The sequence below is a fragment of the Marmota marmota genome, unplaced genomic scaffold (assembly GCF_001458135.2).
Source record: "Marmota marmota marmota unplaced genomic scaffold, marMar, whole genome shotgun sequence".
In the NCBI taxonomy this organism is placed as follows: Eukaryota; Metazoa; Chordata; class Mammalia; order Rodentia; family Sciuridae; genus Marmota; species Marmota marmota.
Window position 1 is genome coordinate 11,922,531 of NW_026000068.1, and position 8,590 is coordinate 11,931,120.

The following is an 8,590-nucleotide window of genomic DNA, read 5'->3' on the forward strand; positions in this document are numbered from 1 at the left end:
TCCTTGATCTTTACTTTATCTGTTATTAAAGCATCCTTTACCAACCTCCATAAGGAAAAGGTGGCAACTGGGACACTGTCCGAGCCCCGGTCCCTCAATAATTTCTGAAGGTCATGCCTCACCAGGTCCCAGTCACTATTATTAAGAAATCCTCCTGTCAGAAACCAAGGACAAGCCTGGGCAATAATTTCAACGAATTCGGTTGCAGTCTTAGTTTTTATTCCTGTTCCTTGTGTATTTAACAGCTCTTTCAGTTCGTTGGCCAGACGAACCTTCACTGTTGAGTTACCCATGGTACGTACCCTGTCTCTTTAAATTATCCTTAAACCAATCCTCCCCCTTCTTTCTTAGAAGGTGAGCCCCGTCCGCTTACCCCTGCTTTCCGGATCTCGGTGGGAACCTCCAATTGCCGCGTCCGGCCAAGGGAGCCGAGTCCGGCGAGGGACGGCGAGGTTAAAAGACACACAGGACACCAAGGTTCTTCATCCAGGAGTCAATACTCTTTATTGCTAACACACCTTTTTTATACCCCAAGCAGCAGAAGTGGAAAACTACCCAAAAGCAGGAGGGAGGGGGGAGAAATTTAGTTTCAACATCTATTATTGTCAGGTACCGAAACCTCCCTTAACAATAAGTCCATCAGACCAGAAAAGGTCAAGGCATTCCCGTGGGATACATATGTCTCAGACGGACAAGCAGGAACAGAAAAACCGCAAGTTCGCCATGGCCTTGTGAGCTGGCCACACTGGCATGCAGAACAAACTAGTGGAGGTAGGGCTCCAGGGGCCAGGGTGGACCTGCTGCCAACAGGTGTCCAGAATTGTTAACAGTGTGTAAGCCCTTTAGTTGGTGGTATTGCCACAAAACACCAGCTATTGTTGTTAAGTGGCCATTAAACATGGCAAGAGACTCATTGAAGTAAGCAATCAATTGGTCAGAGTTCTCTGGTTGTAAGCAGCAGGAATTGACCTGTGACTGACTGAAAAAATGAAATTATTGGGAAAATGAGTCTTGGAATCCACACAGCTCCATCAAGGGGGAAGCTGGAACTCCTGAGATGGTCAGGTTGCTTCTATGGGCATGAATGAATCTTGCCTTTACTTCCACACATACAAAATTAACTCAAATGTCAGAGTTCTGGAAGAGAACACCGGACTCATGTATGCCCCTTCCCTGGATATACCAGGACCTAATGGGATGTAGTTTCACAGGACCCCTTAGGTTCTCAGTTGCAGAAAAACTGCTACCTGTAAATACAGTTCCACCAAGATTACATGCACACAGTGGGGGGATCTTTTTTCCCAAGAAGAAATCAGGGTGTTTTTAGAAAGGGTTTATGGACATTGGGAGCCCTTTCTTGGTACAGCCCACAGAGAAACTTGCATGATCAAGTGTCATACCCAGGATGCAGAGATGTAAACCAGTTACATTGTTGAGCCTTGGGTAAACTGAGGAAGGCAAGGCTTGTGAATACTTTCATGAAGCTGTGGGAATTGTATTTATGGTCCTAAATCCAATATAACAGGTGTGTTATGGTTTGCCTTAGCTTGAAGAAATTTGATGTTACAGTTTGTGTTGATGGCATATATGCATTTATTTAAGTAGTGATGATATTTTTCAGTAAATTTAGTTTTGAGTTTCAGTTTCTTATTTGGACTGTTCCTATAATACATATTGTTTTCTGATGGGACCTTAAAACTAACCTTAAGAAAATGCATTAATAAAATTGGAAAAGAAGATGTCCTAAATATCATAAATATTGCTCAGTGATGTGATATGATGTCATGTTTGACCCTCAGAGAAGAATATAGCTGGGTAGAAAAGTTGGAAAAATTATTAAAGAAAAGAAGCATATTACTTGATATTTTGAGCACAGCAAAAAGAAAGTAACTCAGATAGGCTTAGAGTTGGAGAAAACAGTAGTCATGGGACAAAGGATAAGGATTGAAGAATTGTTAGGATTGATGAAATGCAAGTGTAAAGACTTTCTTTCTGAAGCATTTGAACTCAAGATCCATCTCTCAACTTCTTCTTTTTTATTTTTATTTTTTTTTAGTTGTAGTTGGACACAGTACCTTTATTTTATTTATTTATTTTTATGTGGTGCTGAGGATCAAACCTAGTGCCTTGCATGTGCCTGGCGAGCACTCTACCACTCAGCCACAACCTCAACCTCTCTCAATTCTTTTTAAAAATATTTTTAGCTGTAAATGGACACGATAACTTTATTTATTTACTTTTATGTGGCATTGAAGATCAAATCCAGTGCCTCACACATGCTTGGTAAGCGCTCCACCACTGAGCCACAACCCCAGCCCTCAACTTCTTAAAATGTAAGGGCTCCTAATTGAACCTGTTCAGATTTTTCTTTTTCAGTAAGAAAAGTACTGTTTACCACGTGATACTGAACCGGAACCTTCACGCAAAGGCATTCTGACTGCTTACACAGCATTCTTACTTAAACTAAAGGAAAACAGTGGACACTGGGAGATCCAGTGCAACCCTTCCATCCCATTTCCTTTACTACTGCTGTGACAGTGATGATAATGATGATGATAACGATGACAATGATGACAATGATGATGATGATGACGACAAAGAAGAAGAAGGAGGAGGAGGAGGAGGAGGAGGGGAGGAGGAGGAGGAAGAAGAGGAATAATAATAATAACAATAATATTAATGATGCTGGGGATTGAACCCAGGCCCCCACAGAGGGGTCAAGTGCTCTATCACTGAGCTGCACTCCCAACTCCCAGCCCTTTTCCCTTTAAATATCAGCAATTATTTTGATGTTTCTTATCCTCCCCCAAGGAAGTAGCATCTGGCTTTATGGAATTTGGCAGAAGTAATAATTCTATACTAATTTTGGTATTTAAATATGAGCAAGATTGGCAAATGGCAACTGAAGTTGAGTCTTTTTTTTTTGTACCAGGGATTGAACCCAGAGGTGCCTAACAACTGAGCCACTCTCCAGCCCTTTTTAAATATTTTATTTAGAGAAAGGAGCCCGCTGAGTGTCTTAGGGCCTCACTAAGTTGCTGAGTTTATCTTTAAACGTGGGATCCTCCTGCCTCAGCCTCCCAAGCCTCTGGGATTACAGGTGTGCACCACTGAACCCAGCTTGATTTGACAGTTTTGTTGTTCAAACGTCTGTGGAACTTTTCTATATATTTTTTCCTTTGGACTTGTGGATCTTAGAATTCTTTTGTAACTATTATGAAAGGATTGAACACAGTGATATGTGTAGGGGACATGTATTTGCAATTTTGTGCTGAAGTTCATCATTGAACAAAATGTAGGAAAGAAAAAGGATTAGATACCTAGTTTGTAATTAGGTACCTAGCTTTTCTCAAACCTAGAAATTGGCCCATTTCCTGGCCAGATCCAGGTTTCTGTCTTGGGAATTGGTGCTCATCTGCAGCACGTTAAAGAGTGTCATTCTTGCTGTGAAGACACTTTTAATTGAGTTAATCTTATGCCTGAATATATCCAGAGCACTCATCCGGGTTTTTGCTATCATGGAGTAGTCTATGCTCCCAGAATAAAACAAATTGCCTGATGATGTAATGGGATGATTTTTTAAAGAATTCAGGAATAAAAATACCTTTTGTGAATGTAAATGATATGAATTTTTTTAAAATATTGTCTTAGTTTATCATTGCATGTGTCATTATTTCAGAGTTTTGAGTAAGGAAATGAAGTTAATAGAGACAAGTGTCCCATCTAAGCAAGACTCTGACATATTTTGTAACATCATGGATTAATTAGTGAGGTAGTACAGCAGATCTTTTGTTTCCTACTCAGGAACTCAGAAAATGTATAGGTAAGGGCAACAAGGGTGCCTAACATATGATAGTGCTAAAAAAAAGAAAAGTGTAATAGAAATGCCACTTTTAGAAAACATTAGCAGGCTCTGGTTGGCCTTTCACAGTCTGTCTTTGAAAGCATGGCAGGTTAAGGATCTGTCCATGGTGCTGAACCTAGCACTGTGCAAACAGGTTAAAAAGGACAGCCCTCTTTTTGGGGGGGTACAGATTTTCTTCCCGCCAAAATTATTATTTCTCAAACATTTCTCTTTTTTAAGAATCTAAAGGAATTATTAAATAACAGCTTTATTAGGTTATTTGCATACCATTAAATTCACCTCTTAAAGTATACAATTCAGTAAACTTTAGTGTATTCACAAAGTTCTGGAACCATCACTACTGTATAATGTATGAACATTTTTATTGCCACAAAAAAGTTATCCTATACCTACTATCAGTCACTCTCTATTCCCACCCGGCCCCCAGCCTCCAGCAACCACAGACTTTTCTGTATATAAATTTGTGTATTCTGGACATTTTACATAATGGGAATCATTCAATATGTGGCTTTTGTGATCAGCTTTTTTCATATAACATGTTTTCATGAATTGTTTGTGTATTAATTTGAATCTGTACTTCATTACTTTTATTGTTAACTAATAGTCTATTTCATGAATATACCACATTTTATCCATCTATTTAACAGCCAATGGTCATTTCAATTGGCTCCACTTTTTGTTATAATGCTGACATGAACACCTATGTATACATGTTTTTTTTTCCTGTGGATACATTTTCAATTTTCTTGGATATATAGATAGGAGTAGAATTACTGGGTTATATCACCTGTTGTCTAATGTCTTGAGGAAATGCTCAATACCTGTCCAAGGCAGCTGGACTAGTGCATATTCCCAGCAGCAATGTGTGAGGGTTTCCTCACATCCTCACTAACATGTTGTCCTGTCTTCTTAATTTTAGTCATCCTAGGGGGTAGAATTTCATTGTGGTTCTGCTATGACATACATTTCTCTAATGACTAATGATGTTGAACATTTTTCATATATTTATTGGCGATTTATTGTTTTCTCCAGAGAAATGTCTATTCAAATGCTTTGCCCATTTTTAAAAATTTGGGTTGTTCTTTTTGTTATTGAGGTGAAATATGTATTTACATAGTCTAGATATTGATCCCTTACTGGATATGTGATTTTCATATTTTTTATCCAAATAATTTCTTTGTAGATTTATTTTTTAAAGTCATAGCAAGAATCAGAGACTGATTTTGATGTCACTGTGACATCTAGAGGATATTAATCTGCTACTTTTATTTTCCACCTCTTGATATTTTCTCCCAATTTAGGATTGTCCTTTTACTTTCTTGATGGCATAAAAGACTGTATTCAACATAACTATCTTCTGATGCTTCCCAATCCTTTTTTTCAATCAATAGTCCAAGGATTTGTTAACAAAATATAAAAAGAATTACAATATCTATGCTCTGAGTAGATCATTATGAAGCAGAAATCTCATTTCATAGTATGATTATTGGGTGATACCAAATGAAAGAAAACTTGGTGGGTCTTTGGAAAATACTTGTATATGAAGTTGGATGGTAAATCTGTACCCTGTGAGAGAAGAAATATGCCTCAAATACTAAACTTTGTTGTTTATTATACTGAGATTGCTCCCCTTTCAACCAGGAGAAAAGTAAATGGAAGCATAACTGTTTTATATTTCTAACAATTATAAAGTGCCTCTTTTCAAACTCTTTTCTTTGGTAAGAAGATATATTCCTTTTACACACACACACACACACACACACACACACACACCACTGAGAGAGGGAATGATTTTTTAATTAGAAAACACTACCTCCTGGGGCTGGGGATGTGGCTCAAGCGGTAGCGCGCTTGCCTGGCATGCATGCGGCCCAGGTTCGATCCTCAGCACCACATACAAACAAAGATGTTGTGTCTGCCAAAAACTAAAAAATAAATATTAAAAAATTCTCTTAAAAAAAGGAAAAAGAAAAAGAAAACACTACCTCCTGAAAGATTTGTTATCCACTTATTGCAGTCAGGAGAAGAGAGTAAATCTAGTGAATCTAGTGAAACAAGATTGGTGATTTCCCCTTGCAAGTTCTAAATATAGTATTTATGTAAAACCTACATCAAGTTGAGAAAATATCTTCCAGCTCATAGCCCTAAGCTGAAAAGAACTTTCCCCTGTATTTTCAGTTTTCTACCAAGTGCTTAAAGCTAAAGGAACTCTATTCCTCCTGTTAAGAACAAAAAGTTCTATTAATATAATTGAAAAATGATTTAAACATTTAAAATTTAATTTGTCCATAGAGGCAAATGATGTTAATATTTATTTTTCAATACTTATTTTATTGACAGTGAGAGACATATAATAGTCATGAATTCTTTCATTTACAAATATCGGAAAACTTTCACTTAATTTATGAAGTGTTAAATGTTTTTCTTCCTAGTACCTTACAGCCATAACAGCATCATGTGAAGTATTTCATATTTTTTATCCAAATAATTTCTTTGTAGATTTATTTTTTAAAGTCATAGCAAGAATCAGAGACTGATTTTGATGTCACTGTGACATCTAGAGGATATTAATCTGCTACTTTTATTTTCCACCTCTTGAAGATGCTCCCTGAATAAGTAAAACTAGCCTTGACCTTTCTCTAGTGGTATTACTAGAATTATATATTTTACTTTTTATTTTTGCTTTATGCGTTTTTCCTTGTTTTATAACCATTGTTTACTATTGGATTATAAAGAATTCAGTTGTCAAGCCAAGACCATGATATAACTTGGGGTCAAAAAAAAAGGCAGGTACAATGGTTCCCTTAGTTAAGTTACCACTTGGTTGTTATAGGTTCTGTCACATACAACCTCAGAGGGATGAGAGCTTCCATCTCCTCTTGTTAGCCAAACATTTCAGAGCAAGGAGACAACTAACCAGGTTTGCCTAGAGCTCTTAAAACTTTTGGGGAGGACTAACTGGGACTTATTATGATACTCCAGGGACAAATTTCCCATCCCTGGTGATCTGGATTGTGCCACACTGCGGGAATGTCTGTGAGGACAGCAGGCATAAAGACACTCCAAAATTCTGCTATGGCTAACAGCCATGCAAGGAAAGAGAAAAAGGTAAATTGTAATACCTTTTTATTGATTTCAAATGAACCAAGCAAATATTTACCTGTTACTTCATGCCAGGAACTGGGCTAGATGTGCAGCCCAAGATGAATGATATGGTCCTAAACCAAGAGGAAATCACATTGTAAAGGGGAAACTAATGGAAAACAAATACTGAAACAGAATTTTTATACCTATCTGTGTTTCAAAACGGGAAATAAAGAAATTCTCAAAGGCAACTAGATAGAAGTTATAGTTTAAAAGGTGGAATGGACCAAATTGTGAAGAGCCCCTAATAGTCCATGGAGAATAGCACTGGAATTTTAAAAGAATGACTCAGATTGGAGTATAAATGGTAGAATTAGAGCAGAAACAACAAGGGTAGGGAGTTCCATCGAAGAACAGTGGCCAGTTGGACATAGGAGGCAAAGAAGCAGAAGGAATTCAACTCTGAAATGTTTGAGGCCTTCTCTGATAACCCAAGTAAAATGGAATGTCTATTATTACTCCTTTGTTTTATTTTTTTCCATAGAACTTGCCACCAACACAAAAGCACACACAAGTTATTTATTGTTGATTTCAGTAGGATATGAGACCCATGATCGAAGGGACTTTACTGTGTTTGCTATTGTATCTCCAGGGATTACCACAAAAATAGTTTTGAAAGAAAGAATAAAATAGCTAACTTGAAAGAATAAGTGGATTGTAATACTGATGAAGACAGAAAATAAAAAGGAAAGGCACATTTGCAAGAATAGGTGATAGAATCTCTTTGGGGCATGGTGATTCTGAGATACCACTGTGTATAGGGCCTGGAACTTGGTAGAGAGGATGGGTCTGAAGACTGACACTTGGGAGTCATGGGTGCTTTGGTATTGGCAAAAGAATGAATTTCTAATCAAGGAGACATGATACACAGAGGGATTTAAGATGTCCCACATTTTGGTATTTAAGACTTAGCAGGGTAGCCATGATGTCATGTTGGCTCTTATTATCAAGTGTCAACTAATAGAGCTCATATATTGTTCTTCAAAGCAATAAGGGCAAAATGGCCTCATAATCAGCATGACCCACACCAGTTCCCTTCTCAAAGCATTTTCCAATGTACCTTTAGTGTGATATTACCTGAAAGAGATAAGATTTCTCCCAATGGACTGCTATTATGAATGTATTATAAATTCTCACACTTTTCACAGTGATGTAATAGGTTGCACTATGGTATAATTCTCTATATTGGTTTTTAAGCAAATTGGAGTCTGAATGATACAGAATATAAAATAAATTCATCTCTAAATATATTGAGAGTTGAACATTGAATATCAAACATAATATTTGTAGTAGGCTAAAATTATTTTTATAACTAAGACGCATCTGTCAAGGGAATTATGTTGCTCAGGTATTAAATATGTTCACAAAATTTCATTTAAAAGGTGATTATTTTGTGTATGACTATTAAGTTATACTATCCCAATGACTTTCAGAGATTATGTTGCCTATTTAGGAGGGCCACCCCTTCTACTTAGGAAAGATGTCAGTTACTTATTACATGTCATCTGACTGCCCCCACTGCCTTCCTTCTGGAGGTACCACCACCTCCCGACTGTCCCCTTCACCATTTTTGTTGAGCAT